This window comes from Crocuta crocuta, unplaced genomic scaffold (genome assembly GCF_008692635.1).
Source record: "Crocuta crocuta isolate KB4526 unplaced genomic scaffold, BGI_CrCroc_1.0 scaffold26, whole genome shotgun sequence".
Taxonomy (NCBI): Eukaryota; Metazoa; Chordata; class Mammalia; order Carnivora; family Hyaenidae; genus Crocuta; species Crocuta crocuta.
Window position 1 is genome coordinate 8158854 of NW_027532249.1, and position 18036 is coordinate 8176889.

Below are 18036 nucleotides of genomic sequence, written 5' to 3' on the forward strand. Positions count from 1 at the left end.
TTAAACTCATCACAGATATTTTTAAGCTCCATAGTTTTTGTAGCAATCTCTGATGTCTTCCACGCCTTTTTCAAGCCCAGCGATCAATTTTATGACTATTGTTGTAAATTCTTGTTTAGTTATGTTGCTTATATCTGTTTTGAGCAGTTCTTTAGCTGTCATTTTATCCTGGAATTTCTTTAGAGGAAAGTGCAATTTTATGACTATTGTTGTAAATTCTTGTTTAGTTATGTTGCTTATATCTGGTTTTGAGCAGTTCTTTAGCTGTCATTTCATCCTGGAATTTCTTTAGAGGAAAGTGCTTCCATTTCATCATTTTGGCTAGCTTTCTGTGTCTTGTTAGTTTTAAAAGCTTGTTACACACTCTGTACCTGCAAGTACTGCTATATTAAAGAAGGCTCATCGACCATCCAGGGCCTGTCTGTTCAAGAAGTGTTCGTTTAATGGTGTCTCTTGGTCTCTCTTGTTTAGACTTCGGTTATTTTATTTCCCTACTTGTGGTATTTCGGACTCTCCACCATGCGTACTCTGGCTTGTTTCCTGCGGTAGCCCTCAAAAGGAAAACAGACAAACACACAGGGAACAAAGGCACGCAGATGCACAGACAAATCCAACAAACAAGCAAACCGAAAGGGAAAAAGAAAAAGAAAAAAAGAAAAGAAAAAAGAAAAAAAACCAAAAGACAAAGGAGAGTCTAAAGGCATAAAACCAGAATCCCCAGCTACAAGTAAAGAGCAGGGTGTATACAGTGTTGATGGAAGATCATATACAAAGAGAGAAATACAGGGTGGGGAGAAAGCGAAATTGGACAATGACCGGCAGAGAGTCTAAGAGGCTTATATCAGAGAGAAAGAGGAGAATATGGTAGGAGGCTAGGAGAAGGAAACAAAGATAATGTTACTCAGAGAAACTGTATAGTCTGAGTAATCCAGAGAGAGAGAGAGAGAGAAAGGTAGCATTGGAGGTGTAGAATATACACCTAGAGATGGATTAAATGTGACTGTTTAAGCAAACCAGTGACCAGAGCGCCCAGTCCAGTAGCAGAGAGAGATACTAATGACACAAGGGAAAATATATCTGAATAGAAAGAATTGATCTAGAATTAATAATGGTAGTGCATCCATGTTGGTCTTGCCCAGGGCTCTGGTAAAGAAAGTACCTCTCAAGCAGGGATGGGCCTGTTTTGGTGTAGGCAGGTCTTAACCTCCACTGTGGTCTCATGGGTCGCTCCCTGAGGTCCTGCCTTGGTGGTTGTGGGGAGAAAATTGGTGGCTCCCCAGTCCCTTCTTGAACCAAGCATTGCAAATCACTCTTTGGGGTCCAATCTCCCTGTGCTGTGGGCATAGACAAGGTGGGCCATGTTCTGTGTCCCAAGCCCCCCCTCATTTCCAGGTCTTAGTCCACATGCTTTATTGATACTGTCTGAAATATAATCTTATAGGCTGGGCCACTTCCCAGCCGGGGATCGAGCTGGGAGAATAGTGAAGTGGTTTCAGGCTGGGTCACTTCCCAGCCAGGAATCGAGCCGGGAGAGCAGCGGAGCAGTGTCTCCTGGTGCCGCCTGGGACCAGGGCACTTGGCCCAAAGTCAGCTCCACAGCTATAAATAGGATCACTCTCCATCCTGAGCTGAGGTTTTTCTCTTCTCCAGGGACAGTTCTATGAGCAGTTTCAGCTGCTCTTTCTCTTCCCCTCGACTCTCCATGGGAGCCCATGAAGGGGGTTCCCTCCCCTCCCTCCTTGTCTCTGGGTCCTGGCCTGTTTTTATATTCCCCAGTTTGCACCCACACTCCTATGAGGTTGTCTTCTTAGTGAACTCTGTCTCTTTTCCCCCCAAACTCTTGCGGTTCAGTGTCCTATGGCTTAAGGCCTTCTCTGTTTGAGAGATGAAGGCAGGCAAAATGTACGGACCTCCCTACTTCTCTGCCATCTTGCCTCCCTAAATTACAGTATTTGAATTTCCATCATAACAAACATACATAACATTTGAAGAGACAAACCATTCATAAAATAGTGGATTCTAGAGGACAGCCCAAGTGTCTTCTAATCTTCTTGGTAAACACTAAAGTCCTTTTCCAATTGTCAAAAGAAATTAGCAAAATAGGGTACAATGGAAATAGCCATTAAGAATACTTATATCAAGATTTTTCTTTTATGCCTCTATTAGGAGGGACTTTGACATTTGAAAGATCAGAGTCTGAAAGAAAGGAAAACTTCAGTAATAAAATTACAAGTAAATAAATCTCTTTCAGAAATATATACTTCACATAAAGAAACTATTCTTGGTTCTCATCATTTTCTTTTTCTCCCACTCATGATTTTCTGCACTGCACTGGTGTCCATGGAAACATTCATTGCTAACGAGTGGATTACCCCCAATGTCCTGCCACTGCCAATCACTGTTTTCTTGAAGTCAGTGAAAATTCCCTCTAGCTTCACTAGTTTCTCACCTACTTTTCTGATAAACAAAACCTGAACCTGAACCAAGAATGCCTGTTATTAACACATGACTATCTGATGCCTTATCTATTTTACCACATTGGAAAATTTATGAAGATAATAACATTTATTCAGAAACACTTGGACAGATTGAAAACCTTCTTGTTCTTTCTACACTACAGACATGAACAGTAATAGATCAACCTATGTCAATTATTCAGATGAGTATTTCTCAGTATTTTTTGTGTTAAAAGACTCTATAATATTAACAGACAAGAATAAAGCATCATTTAAGAGAATGTAAAATTTTGGGGCACCTGGGTGGCTGAGCCATTTATGTGTCTGACTTCAGCTCAGGTGATGATCTCATGATTTGTGAGCTCAAATCCCCCATCGGGCTCTGTGCTGACACCACAGAGCCTCCTTCAGATTCTCTGTCCCCCTCTCTCTGTGTCTCTCCCTCACTCATACTCACTCACTCTCTCTCAAAAAATAAACAAACATTTTTAAAAAGAGACAATGCAACATTTCTATGTTCAGTTAAGTACATACTACTTTTTTTTTGCTTTGTGGGAAAGTTAGGGGATGCTAAAGCAATGTTTTTCACACACATTACTTGCCATGACTGATACATGAAATCAATTTGGTTGATCAGAGACAGCCCTTTTTTATGACATCAAGGAAAATTAATAGAATAGAATAGAATAGGCAAATCAGAGTGCACCATCTGTGATAAGAGTTAACATTTTGTGAAACTTTTAAAATTAAAAATAAAATCTATTTCTCACCATTGCTACTGTCCTGTACAATCTAGAAGAATAATTGTCAACCTCTCTCTTGATTTTGTGAGACTTAATTAGAATTTCAATTTTGTTCTGTGAGATTATAGTCTTGTTACCAATTAGATATTTATTTATACGTTTCAGCTTTCATCAAATGATTTCATATTGAAATACATTTTTCTAAAGAATTCAGATTTCTTCACTGGCATCAAACTCTATATTTACTTCTTAGAGGTACTATAATGAGGGACCACAAAGAACGTGACTTAAAACAAAAGACATTTTTCTCACGCTTGTGAAAGCTACAAGTTTTAGCAAGGCCATGCCCTTTCATCTAGCTTCTGGTAGTTGCTAGCAATTCTTGGTGTTACTGGGCCTGTAGCTACATTACCTCAGGCTCTCTCATCCAATGGCTGCCTGGTATCTGTGCTTTCACACAGTATTCTCCTCACTGTATGTTTCCCTTCTCTTTACCCAAACTGGCATTGTTTCTGCTGAGATCTCTGACTGACTCCATGAATCACATGCCTAACCTCTTCACCAAAAGATTATCTAGACATCCTCTTGACTCCATTTTCAGAGCAAGCTATCTGGAATTTTAGGGTAAAAATTTTCCCAATTCTAAAGTTCTTTTTTCTTTTTGTTTAGTAGTTCATTTCTCAATTTATATCTTCCCCTAGCATTTTACTATAAGTAGAAAGGAAAATCCAGACTGAACTTGGATAGAAAGTTTTTGGATAGTTTTTCACAATTTCCTTAGAAATCTTTTCAGCTAAATGTTCAGGTTGACCGCTTACAAGTTCTACTTTCCACCCAACAGAAGAAGACAGTTTAGTCAAGTTCTCTGCAAAATTAGTATCCCTTTTGATACAGTTGCTAATTACATGTTGCTCATCTCCATCAGATACTTTTCCAAAAGGACCTCTAATGTCCATATTTGTACCAACAATCTATTCAAGGCAGTCTATGTTTTTCTGTCATGCACCACAAAACTCTTTCACCCCCTGCTCATTACCAGGTTCTAAAGAATGTCTACATTTTTAGGTATTTTCAGCAGTAACACCCCACTCCTGGTATAAAAATATGTATTAGTTTCCTAAGGCTGCCTTAACAAAGTACTATAACCTGAGTGGCTTGAAACAACTGAAATGTATTCTCTTTCAGTCTAAAGACATGTAGTAAGGAAGTATTAAACCCCCACACACATCACTTTTCATCCATCACACTGGCCAAAACTCCACTGCTTGACAACACTGTGTTCTTCAATTTTAAAAATGCAAGTTATACAATTAATAAGTACAATATATTCGATGATACTTATACTATTTCAATTATTTAAAAAGTGATCTGGGGGCACCTGGGTGGCTCAGTTGGTTAAGGGCCCAGTTTCTGCACAGGTCATGATCTTACGGTTTGTGGGTTCGAGCCCCACGTCGGGCTCTGTGCTAAGAGCTAGCTCAGAGCTTGGAGCCTGTTTCAGATTCTGTATCTCCCTCTCTCTCTGACCCTCCCCTGCTCAGGCTTCTCTCTCTCTCTCTCTCTCTCATAAATAAATAAAACATTTTAAAAAAGAAAGAAAGAAATGTAAAAAGTGATCCGTATTCATAGTAGGCAAAGCTGGTTAAACACTGGAAGATCAACTAATGTAATTCGTTATATCACCAGGCTAAAAAAGGAAAGTCGTACAATCCTATCGTGATATGCAGGAAAAGCATTTGATAAAAATCCCGTACAACCCAAAGATGAAGGACTGACACTACCCAACTTCTAGAATAATGATAAAGTTATAGTAATCAAGACAGTGTAATATTCGTGAAAGAAAAGACAAATAGATCAGTGGAACAGAATACAGACACCAGAAATAAACCCACACAAATATAGTGAACTATCTTTGACAAAGAAGCAAAGGCAATTCAGTGAAGGAAGGATAGGTTTCTTTAATGAATTATGCTGTAACAAACATACTTGTACATACCGAAAAAAAAAAAAAAAAGAATCTAGGGACAGAACATTCTCCTTTTACAAAATTAACCCAAAATGGGTCATAGACCTAAATGTATCATGAAAAAGTATACAACTTCTAGAAGATAGCATAGGAAATATCTAGGTTTGGTGGTAACTTTTTGGATATGACCCCAAAAACACAATCCAGAAAAGAATATATTGGTAATTTAGACTTCATTAAGATTAAGAAGTAATTTGGACCTTAATGAAAAATGCTAGGGTTTGCTAGAGCTCGGTAGCAGGCGCACAGTTTATGCTTTCATTGTACTTTCCTGGATTTCAGGAATTTTTAGTAATAAAAATAATTTAGACTGAAAAAATGGATATTTTTCCTCTATAACTTTTCTTAAAAATGATTTAATTCTGTACATTCCTTTTTAAAAATATATCTTCTTCATTGCTAAAGCTATGTTTTGAGTGATTTAACATGATTGATTGAGAGGCAGATTTTCCTCCCCGTGTGTGGTATTATAACTGAAAATGTGACGCAGGATACAGAGATACATTTGCATAACACTATACCTGTTTTTGTCTTTTCTTTCCCTTTTGTTTCCCCTTCCCTTCCCTTCCCTTTCCTTTCCTGTTAATATTTATTTATTTTCGAGAGACAGGGCATTAGTGGGATGAGGGTAGAAAGAGAGGGAGACACAGATCCTAAGCAGGTTCCAGGCTCTGTCAGCACAGAGCCTGATGCAGGGCTCAAACTCACAAATGGCATGATCCTGACCTGAGCAGAAGTCGGACGCTTAACTGACTAAGCCACCCAGACGCCTCTAGCAGTTCCTTTTCTTTTTTAATTTTTCCTGTGTGTTTATATTTATGATCTCTGCAGATAGCTATTTAGTCTATCCAGCTTGTTAAAGTGATCTATACATAGGTTATTTAGGGCATTCAGTACTTGAAACCTGAGATAGCACCTCCCCAGGAATAATTAGCAAATTTGCATTAAATTTCTTTAACTACTCTTCCTTCTATCTGATGACCTCTCTAAATAGCCAAAGATACTATTGATAGCATGAGTCTTCCTTAAGCAATAGTTTTCAAAAAAGTCACTTGGAGAGTGTCCAGTAATGTGGAAGAGTAGACTGAACACAAATATAAAATGATTATACTTTTTCTGAAAGATAATGTTGAAGGGAGAATTCCCTATTTTACGTAGAGACATAAGTTATTACCAGTTAAACTTCTTCCGTTGAGACTAGACTCTTTTAGTATAAGCTATGTTCTGGGCATTCAAATACCCCTATACCTAGAATTTTGCCTGACTTGTACATGTTTAGTAAATGCTAGTGAATGAATGAATGGAATGACATTTGCAGTGGTCAAGCATTGTCAGGGTACATGTAAATTGCACAGTGCAATCGCACCGTTAACAACATAGAATCGTTTGTTGGATATATCATTTTTTCTGGTGGTTGGCAGATACATTTCTTGTTTTAACAAAATGAGTATGTATTATGTCAATCCTCTGACATGAAATAGGAAAATGTTTAAGAAAGGTGCAACTGCTATGGGTTATGGCCAGCAATAATCCTGGTAGTTGTTGCTGCAACTGAGTTATGTAAGGTAGGTGCTGAAATAATTTACTTCCTTCTTGTGCATTAAAAGCATCCCAGAAGGAATTTTTGCCATTTAAGAGAGAAAAATTTTGTAAAAACAGTTAAATCACAATACTTCAACATTAAAATTATACAAAATTTTAAATATTTAAGGGGTGGGGCGCCTGGGTGGCTTAGTCCGTTAAGCGTCCGACTTTCGCTTAGGTCATGATCTCGCGGTTCGTGGGTTCGGGCCCCGCGTCGGGCTCTGTGCTGACTGCCAGCTCAGAGCCTGGAGCCTGTTTCAGTCTGTGACTCCCTCTCTCTCTGACCCTCCCTTGCTCACGCTGTCTCTCTCTCCTAGAAATAAAAAAATTAAAAAAAAATATGTAAGGGGTAATATTATGAATAACTTGTTTTTAAGGGGAAAATCTTTGATAAAAACAACATTTAATGTATCATGTGACTTGAAATATTGTCAATAAAATCAGTAGCCAATACTGTCAATAAAACCAACAAATGAGTTGCATTTTACAACAGTAATAGCTTACTTTGCACCTCTCTTTGTAAAAAAAAAATCCACTTCAGGCAACAATAATGTGCTTTGAGGACCTATTATAAATATTAATGTTTAACTACTGACACATTTGTTGTCTTTTGTAAAGCTTATTTTATTTTTTATTTTTTATTTTTTTAAATGTTTTATTTATTTCTAGGAGAGAGAGAGAGAGAGAGCGCGTGAGCAGGGGAGGGTCAGAGAGAGAGGGAATCACAGACTGAAACAGGCTCCAGGCTCTGAGCTGGCAGTCAGCACAGAGCCCGATGCCGGGCTCAAACCCACGAACCGCGAGTACATGACCTAAGCGAAAGTCGGACGCTTAACCGACTAAGCCACCCAGGCGCCCCTGTAAAGCTTATTTTAAAATGATATTTTATTTCAAACAGCACAATAAATGGGATTCAGGCAATTTCATACCTATTTTGTAGCTATGTAAAAAAGCATATTATTTGTTATAAATAAATTGTTGGCACACCTATTTTCTACTCTATTCTTAACCAATATATATCACCTACTTATCTCTTCATATTACTAAGTGCCTTTGAACTCTTCTAAAGAAGGATTTGACAATCTGTCTAAACCACTTTTTATCACACTGCTTGCAGGAAACTACTCTATTTTGACTAGAATATGAAGTGTCTGTAGCACATTAAGCATAAAGAGAAAAAAAACAATTCATTAATAACCATAAAATCTTTGAAAACGTAGTTAAATAATTTCATGCTACACTGTACTGCTTAAATTGCCCTAAATGTTTATTGCCAGTTTTGGTGATTCTAGATAAGTATTTGACACACTGGTAACATACATAAGCCAGTGTTTCCCCAAAAGTGGATTGTGTACCACAGGTGGAGCAAAAGTGTTTTGGTTAACGCAGAGACCATCGTTTGCTAAAAGCAACATATTTATATCAACATGTGGGAGCTAATCTCCAAAAATGATTGAACCATTTCTTCCTTTTTTTCAAGCCATGGTTCAATTCCTTGCCACATTAAATCTAGATGTTTATCTTTAACCAGTGGGATATGGCAGAGCGATATGCCATTCGCAGATCTGATGTGGAAGAAGACCTGACCCCTTCAACTTTTTGTGATTTAGGAAGTCTGAACCACCATGAAGGAAACTTCCCCTGCTAGAAAGACTATGTGGTGAGTCCACGTGTTAAAGCAATGTGGAAGGGCAGAAGCTCTGGAACCACGTGGGCAGAGAGAGGCCCAGCCATTGCAGTATCCTAGCAGATTCTAGAATCCCGTTTATTCCTGCTGAGGTACTAGTCACATGAATAAAGCCATCTTGGCGATTTCAACCTCAGCACATCTAATAGCAGCAATCAAACAGACCCTGAGCAGACTAACAGCAGAGCTACCCAGCTAAGCACTAGTCAACTCTTCAATCAGAAGAAATAGTGAAAAAAAAATTAAGCCACTAAGTTTTGTGCTGGTTTATTAAACTTCAGTAGATAACCAAAACAGAAATTAGAATCAGAAGTGGATACTGCCATAGCAAAAGGTATGGTATTGGTTTTGTTAGCAGGTATCACAGAAGGACTGGAAATCTTAAGGTATTGTTAACGAATCCTGGAAAGACAGTACGGAGATCATGGGAAGGTAGAGAAAAGGGAACCCACATTATATATTATTGGAAAATTAGTAAAACAGCTGCTTGAAATAATGTGGAAGATAGAAAAGGTATCAAAGGAACTTGTGATTTTAGCTATGGAGATTTCCAGACAGAGAGCTGAAAGAGCCAGCTTACTTATCTTGGCCCCTTTGATGAAGTATTGGAGACATGAGATAAGCTAAAGAACTTTCAGCCTGCAAACAGTATTTAGAGGGAATATGATAAAACCAGGGCTTGCTAAGTGTGAAAATACAACCGTTTATCATTCCAAATATCTCCTATACAAAGATTCTCAGGATAATAATTGGCTTCAGTACACAGATCACATCTATAATAAAATGTAGCCTCAGGCAAAGATGAGATCTAGATTGTGCCTGTAAGTCTCTTCGTTAAAACCTCAGCAAAATTTAAGGCAAAGTATGCAAGCTATCTCATATAGACTAAAGGACTTTTAAAACTCTAAGGGAATTTTTCATAGACTGCCTGTGATCGACAATATGGTGTCTAAGAGAATGTCTAAGAATCCTAAGGATATTGTTTCATAGAAAAATGACCCATGAACTAAGCAGAGAGGGGCCCATCTTATACTTATGGCTTCTGTCCAATGGGATGGGTTATAACATAATACACAGATAACTTTAAAAGCTCATATAGGGTCTATGCTAGCCCACACTAAAAGGTAAGGAGACACTCTAAGAAGAAAAGCGATTTCTGAGCCCTGTAACTCCAAGAACAGAAAGTAGATGGAGAAATTTCCTTAAGCTACCCACACAGGCCATTTCTCATGAAAAGGAAGAATAAATTCAGAAATCAGAACTAAGAGGGATATCTGGGTGGTTCAGTCAGTTATGTGTCTGAGTCTTGATTTCAGCTCCGATCATGATCTCATGGCTCATGAGACTGAGCCCTGTGTTGGACTCCACGCTGACAGCAGGGAGCCTACTTGGGATTCTCTCTCTCCCTCTTCTCTCTCTCCCCACCCCATTCTCTCTCTCAAAATAAATAAACTTAGGAAAAAAAGCAGAACCAAGAGGATAGACTGAGTGATTAGAAGAATCACTTCTAGGAAGCAGAATTGGATCTAAATTGGAGCATCTGGGTGGCTCAGTCAGTTAACCATCCAACTCTTGATACTGGCTCAGGTTGTGATCTCCCAGTCATGTGATCAAGCCCTGTATCAGGCTCTGCTTGTGAGGACCCTACTTGGGATTCTCTCTCTCTCTCTCTCTCTCTTTCTGTCCTCCCCCATTCATGTTTTCTCTCTCAGAATAAATTAAACTTAAAAAATAAATTTAAAAACATTGGATCTAAATCCTGCCCCAAATCCAGGGTAGTTGACAACATGTATCTGCTGGATTTCACAATTTCCATGTTCCAGTGTTCTTTTGGAATGAATTGACTCCTTCAGTACTCTCATTTCTGTCTTTTCTTTGTTGTATTTTGCCAATTCTAGGCCTAAGCCTTGAAAACTCTTTGCACCTTAAGTTTTTGCATTTTTGTAAGTCCTGAAAGATCACATACAAAGGCCAGTTACCCTACTGAAGAGATTAATGTAGGAAGACTCCATGGAGAGCCCTCATGGAGAAAAAGAGGTTTTAAAACCTCATGAAGAGAGTTAAAGAGAGTAGCCAAGTCAACCTACTGGCACAGGTGAACCTTGTCTTCAATAACCATCCAAATAAGGCCACCAGACATGTCAGTGAAGGCATCTTGGACATTCCAGCCCAATCAACAAGAAATGCTGTTATTGTTATCCTCAAATAAGAACATAAGGTCCAACCAGCTGAACCCTAGTCAAGCCATAGGATTCTGAAGATAATAAAATGGTGGCTATTTAAAGACACTAGGTTTTAGAGTGCTTTTTTATGAATCAAGAAAACAATGTGCTTTATAAACAAATATAACTATTACATGAACACTGTGATTTCCAAAATATTGCTGCTCTGGTGGAAATGCCCATAGTGAATCTACCCAGATAGTGACCTCACCCTAAAATTTCAGGACTACCCACTACATGCCACAAACCTACAGAAACTGAAATGTCCACCATACTTTTAAAGAAGATGTAAAGTATAAGTAACATTACTTTGTATTGTGGATTATTAAGTAATTTATAATCACATCACTGCTTTTTTTTTTTCAGCAGTACTTTAAACTGTCACTTCTGGGGACTGGCAGTCACTGATTGTAAAAATATTTACACAAGGCACCTGGGTGGCTCAGTCAGTTGAGTGTCCAACTCTTGATCTTGGCTCAAGTCTTGATCTTAGGGTCATGAGTTCAGGCCCGGTGTTGGGCTCTGCATTGGGCATGAAGCCTACTTATTAAATCAATCAGTCAGTCAATAAATAAAATAAAAAATACACATTATTGTGAATTGAAATCAGACCAGCAATTGGTTTTTTTTTTACTTTCTTATTGGTTAATCCCATTGTAGATGAATGACTTAAAAGTGAACTTTTGAAGCATAAAGACAAAGAGTAATAGAAATGTGAGTACTTTTAATGATAGTAATTCAGTCATATGTCTTCAAAGAATTATGAGGACTAAATAAATAAATTACTTAGGGTTTTATAAATATCATAAAAAACCCTACAATTTAATTAAAATATACAAAAATAATTGATTATATAGAACTAAAAAGTCTGTGCACAGCAAAGGAAATCATCAACAAAATGAAAAGACTCCCTAGGATGGGAGAAAATATTTGCAAATCAAATATCTGATAAGAGGCTAATATCCAAAATATGTAAAGAACCTGTAAAACTCAATGGCAGCAAACAAACAAACAAACAAACATACAAACAAAGCAACCAATTAACCAACCAATTAAAATGGATAGAAGATCTAAATGGACATTTTTCCAAAGAAGACATCAAATGGACAACAGGTACATTACTAATCATCAGGTAATGCAAATGAAAACCACAATGAGATCACTTCACACCTGTTTGAATGGCCAGTATCAAAAAGATAAGAAATTAGTATCAGTGAGGATATGGAACATGTGCATTGTTGGTGAGAATGTAAATCAGTGCAGGTACTATGGAAACAGTATGGAGGTTCTTCAAAAAATTCAAAATAAAATTACCAGATGATCTGGTAATTTCACTTCTGGGTATTTATCTGAAGAATATGAAAAAGCTAATTCAAAAAATATATACAGTGCCATGTTTATTGCAGAATTATTTATAATAGCCACGATATGGAATATTGTGTCCATAAGTAGATGAATAGATACAGAAAATAGTTACACAGAATATTATTCAGACATAAAAAGAAGGAACTCTTTCCATTTGTGACAACATAGATGGCATTATGTTAAGAGAAACTAAGTCACACAGAGACAGACAATACCATATAATCTCACTTATATATGGAATTAGAAAACAAACAAAACCAAGTTAATAGATACAGAGAACAGAATGGTGGTTGCCAGAAATGGGTATGCGTGTGCGTGTGCATGTGTGTAGAGGGTCAGAATGTCAAACTTCCAGTTAGAATATAAAGTCATGGGGATGTAATATACAGCATGGTAAATATAGTTAATATTACCTTATTGCATATTTGAAAGTTGCTAGAAGATTAAGTCTTAAAAGTCCCCATCAAGACAAAAACAAATTATTTTTGTAACTACCTATGTGACAGATGTTAACTAGATTTACTGTGGTGATCATTTCTCAATGTGTACAAACTGAATTATTATGTTGTACCTCTGAAACTAACATAATACTATATGTCAATTATATATCAATTAAAAATATAGAAATATTTAATGTCTTTTGGGGCGCTTGGGTGGCTCAGTCAGTTAAGTGTCTGACTTGATTTCAGCTCAAGTCATGATCCCAAGGTCATAGGATTGAATCCTCCATTGGTCTCCATGCTAAGCATGGAGCATGCTTGACATTCTCTCTCTCTCTCTGTCTCTCTCTCTCTTTCTCTGTCTCTCTCCCCTTCCCTCTCTCCCTCTGCCCCTCTCCCCCATTCCCACGCTCTCTGTCTAAAATAAAATTTAAAGAAATAACTATTTTGGGAAGCCTGGGTACCTCAATTGGTTAAGCATCTGACTCTTGATTTCAGCTCAGGTCATGATCTCATGGTTTGTGAGTTTGAGCTCCACACTGGGCTCCTTGCTAACAGCATAGAGCCTACTTGGGATTCTTTGCCTCCCCCCCCATACCCCTTCCCTGCTCTCTCTCTCTCTCAAAATTAATAAATAAACATTTAAAAAAGAAATATTTAATGTTTCTTATTTTTATGAACTGGCAATGTAATTTATTGTTTTGAACCATATTTTCAGAGACATGAATTAACTAATCAACCTCAAGCATAATTTTGAAGTACCCAAGGAACACCAAAGGCTATCCATTAAATATTTGAAAGTAAGTTTAAGGCAATTCAAGTGTGTCCCAATAAAGTAATGTGTATTGAGGCAGAGAACAATGCAAAGGCTTCGGAGGACTTGTGTACAGTGTCACGTTTAACCATAATGGCTAGAGATGCTGAAGTATTGGCAGGATCATTAGTAAATTTCCTGTGGGGGAAAAATGATGAAAATGATGTTTTGCAAAGAACAAATGAAGTGATTGATAAAGTCTTTCATCAAAAAGTAAAACATTTTAAAGTTCTAGATATGACAGAAACCAATGAAATGGTTACTGTCTTAAGTGTAGAAACATAGAACACAATTAACAACTGTTTTTTTTAAATTTTTATTAATTTATTTTTGAGAAAAATAGAGAACAAGAGTAAGAGGGGCAGAGAGAGAGGAAGACAGATTCCCAAGCACGCTCTATGCTGTCAGCACAGAACCTGATGTGGGCCTTGAACCCTTGAACCGTGAGACCTTGACCTGAGCTGAAATCAAGAGTTGGACGCTTAACCGACTGAGCCACCCAGGAGCCCCTCATTTTGCTTTTCTGATGCTGTATGCAGAGTTTAAATTCTTTTACCTAAAAAGTCTTTAAAGCAAAATTATTTTATTTAGGAACCTTATCCTAAATCTTCACCTTATTCTAAGCCAAATGTGACTTTATCACTGACTAATCAAAAACATTACTGGGGCATGTGGGTGGCTTAGTGGGTTAAGCATCCAACATCAGCTCAGGTCGTGATCTCATGGTTCAAGGGTTCGTGCCCCACATCAGGCTCTGTGCTGACAGCTCAGACCCCGGAGCCTTCTTCAGATTCTGTGTATGTGTGTGTGTGTGTCTCTCTCTGTACCCCTCCCCTGCTCATGTTTGGTCTCTCTCTTTCAAAATAAATAAATATTAAAAAAACTTATCACTTTTCTTATTAGTAATATAATTTTAGGTATGCAGTTTTGCAGATTGATTAGATTTATCATTACTTACATATCCTTTAGCACAAAAACTTGTTTTTAATCATATTTGCAATCATAATCACTCCATTAATGACAAATGAAATAATTTTAAATATATGCCAATAACACACAAAGTTATTTTAAATATGTACATTTTAATAAAAAGTCACAAAACATAGGGGCTCCTGGGTGACTCAGTAGGTTGAGCATTAGCTTCTTGACTTCGACTCAGGTCATGATCTCATGGTTTGTGAGATTGAGCCCCACTCTGTGCTGACAATGAGAAGCCTGGTTGGGATTCTCTCTCTCTGTCTCTCTCTCTCTCTCTCTCTCTCTCTCTCTCCCAAAAACAAATAAACATTTAAGAGTAAATAAAGGTAAAAAGTCACAAAATATAGAGTAAGCAAATATATAGGTGGGACACAGTTTAAATACTGAAATACAACTTGAATACTGATGTTTACAAAGCAGTAATCTAGTGAATGGTTTAAAAAATTATTATTTAAATTAAAATAGAAAAATAATCAGCCAAAGTTTATTCAGAGTTAAAAGTTAAACATTGGGACTTTAAATCAGGAATGAATTTTGGAAATGGCAAAGATTTTAAAGACCACTTCCAGCTGAAAGAAACTGATTTTCTAGGGCTCCTAATCAATAAGCAAACTTTTAAATATCAGAAAAAACTATATTGTGAAAATTGATTTACATAAAATTCTAATATGTATACACTGATGCTACTTCCTTACTATAAAATATTTGTAATTATTGAATCAATAAATCATTTTCAGATCCATAGTGATATTTAAACTGTGACCTATTTTCTTACTCTAATTGCACTTGGGGGTTATACAAGAAGAATGAGCATTTCTCATCAAATAATTTGCCGCCATGAACGCTTACTCTTGGCCACAATGGGCCTTAAGACAGAGCCGGAAACTGCTTACATAGGCAATTTGAGAAATATTGAAAAGTCTTCTAGCTCCCATAAAACTGTAGCAAAAGCTTTGCTTTTTTTGGTTTATGGTGTGAATCCTTATTAAAACCTAAATAATCCTTAGAAGGACACAGTATTCTCACCTGTTAACTATTATTTGTAATTTAGCATGAATCGAGTCTCTGAAAATAAACTCTGATTAGCAAGGAAGCATTAAGGGCCAATGCCTTAATGGAATGTTTGCTAGAAAAGTGTAGAATATGAGGAAGGGGATGAACCTGGGTCAAAAACAAACCCCAAAACCTTCACATCTTTATTCAGAACTGTTCCTAACAGTTCATCTAAAATCAGCTACTAGTGACATCTTACCAACCCTCTGCAGATGCCTGAGAATTTAAATCCAAAGCCAAAATACCAATGGAGTCAGAACAGGGGATTTCCAATGTCATGCTTTCAGCACCACAGTCATGACCATGAGAACATTTTCCTGCTTGTGGATAAAGAACTTTTGCCAGCGAGTATCTGAGGTCCTGCACCTCCGCCTCCTATGTTACATCCAGGATCCCTGAGCACTACTTGGGGAGCACATTCGGAGTGGGGTCCCTATGAGCTTGCTTTGTCAGCGTGCTACTGAATACCAATCTGTATGTATTGTATACATACCATATTAGGAGTTGGAAAAATCTGAGTTAATACAAATATCTTAAGAACCACTTCTTCAATGGGAGGAAAGTATTTGCTCAGTTGAAGTCATATTTCTCAAGCTTGTCATCATAACCACCGGTCTGTGGAATCAAGAGAAATAGCTAGGATATGAAGACAAAAAAGCTACACAGTAGGTACAGGAATACTTTTTCCACATTAAAGGATGAAAACTACAAGGGTGCCTGGGTGGCTCAGTTGGTTGAATGTCTGACTTGTTGTTTCAGGTCATGATATCTCAGTTCCTGAGATTGAGCCCCACGTCAGGCTCCATACTCAACTGTGCAGAGCCTGCTTGGGATTCTCTCACTCCCTCTCTCTGCCCCTCCCCTGCTTGCATACGCTCTCTCTCTCTCTCTCTCCAAATAAATAAATATAAGAAAAAACATTTAAAGGATGAAAACTACAAGAGACATAAGATTGAATTTTCTAAGAATAAAAAGTTCAAATGGAGACCAGAAGAATATGAAGTACACAGTTTATGTACACACAATGTGGAAAAATATATAGAAATAATTCCTGTTTAGAGGTGTGTGTATTTGAAAATTTTAGAGTGAGTAAGAATTGTGAAGATATATTTAATCCTGTTCTGTTATACACTGAAAGTATCATTTATTCAATAATCATTGTATCCTCGAATGGAGGGTAAAGCTTTTTTTTAATCATTCAAAATCTAAAGAAAGCAACATAAAAAATTAGGATGCAAGAAAAAATTGCTGAGTTAGATTTTATTAAAATTAGAACTTCTGTTCTGCAAAAGACTATGTTCTAAGATCAAAAGACAAGCCACATTGTGGGGAAGATAATATTTGCAGAACATATATCTAATAAAAGACTTATATCCAAAACAGATAAAGTGCTCTTAAAAGTCAACAAGAAGAAAACAAAAAATCAGTAAGTTTGGGCAAACGACCTGAAAAAGTAGTCCTCCAGAAGAAAGGTGAAAATGACAAACAGATGAAAAGATGCTCAACATCATTTGTTATTAGGAAAATGTTAATTAAAACAACAGTGAGATATCACAACATACTTATTAAAATGGCTAAGAAAAATGAAAAAAAAAAACCCAACAATACCAACTGCTACTAAGGCTGTGGAAAATAGGAACTCACTCATAGCTGGGATTGAGTGCAAAGTGCTACAACCACATTGGAAGATAATTTAGCAGTTTCAAATCAAGTTAAATATAGCTTCACCCTACAGTCCAGCAGCCATGCTCCTTGGTATTTGACTAATTTTAAACCTATGCAGTACAAAAGCTGCCACATCAATGTTTATAGAAACTTTTGTCATAAACACCAAACCTGGAGGCAATCACCATGTCCTTCAGTACGAGAACTGATCAATGATGGTATAATAATAAAATCTGGCATAAAATATGTGTATAATGGAATATATTCAGCAACGAAAAGACTGACCTATCAAATCACACAAAGGTATGGGTGAAGCTTAAAAGCACATTGCTATGTAAAAGAAGCCAGTCTGAAAAGGCCACAGCTTGTATAACTCCATTTATATGACATTTTAGAAAAGGCAAAATTATAGAGTTGGTACACAGATCAATGAATGCCAGAGCTTCTGGGAGAGTCAGGGGGAGCAGAAATTGAATAGGTGAAGAGAAGGAGGTATTTTTAGTGTGCTGAAAATATTCTGTATGACATTATATCATGATTATATGTCACTATGCATTTGTCAAAAACCCTAGAATTTACAGTAAACAGAGCAAGTCTTAATTCATACAAATAAAAAAATATACCATCTAGGAGATTGGGGGGATCCACAGAAGGGAACGTAAAATATGACAAGTTAATCTAACTGTATTAGAAATATATGAGGAGCGCCTGGGTGGCTCAATTGGTTAAGCAGCTCACTCTTGATTTTGGCCCAGGTCATGATCTCAACCAGGAGTGTTGCATTGGGCTCTACACTAACCATGGAGTCTGCTTAAGATTTTCTATCTACAACTCATGCTTGTGCTTTCTCTCTCTCTCTCTCTCTCTCAAACTCCTATTTAAATAAATAAAAAAAGAAATCTATGAAACAACCTCAGTGAAGGGGTAGCAGTCAAAAGTTGCTGATCTAGATAACTTTCAAAATGAATGGAATATGAAAGACTAAGGACAATAGGAACTGCAT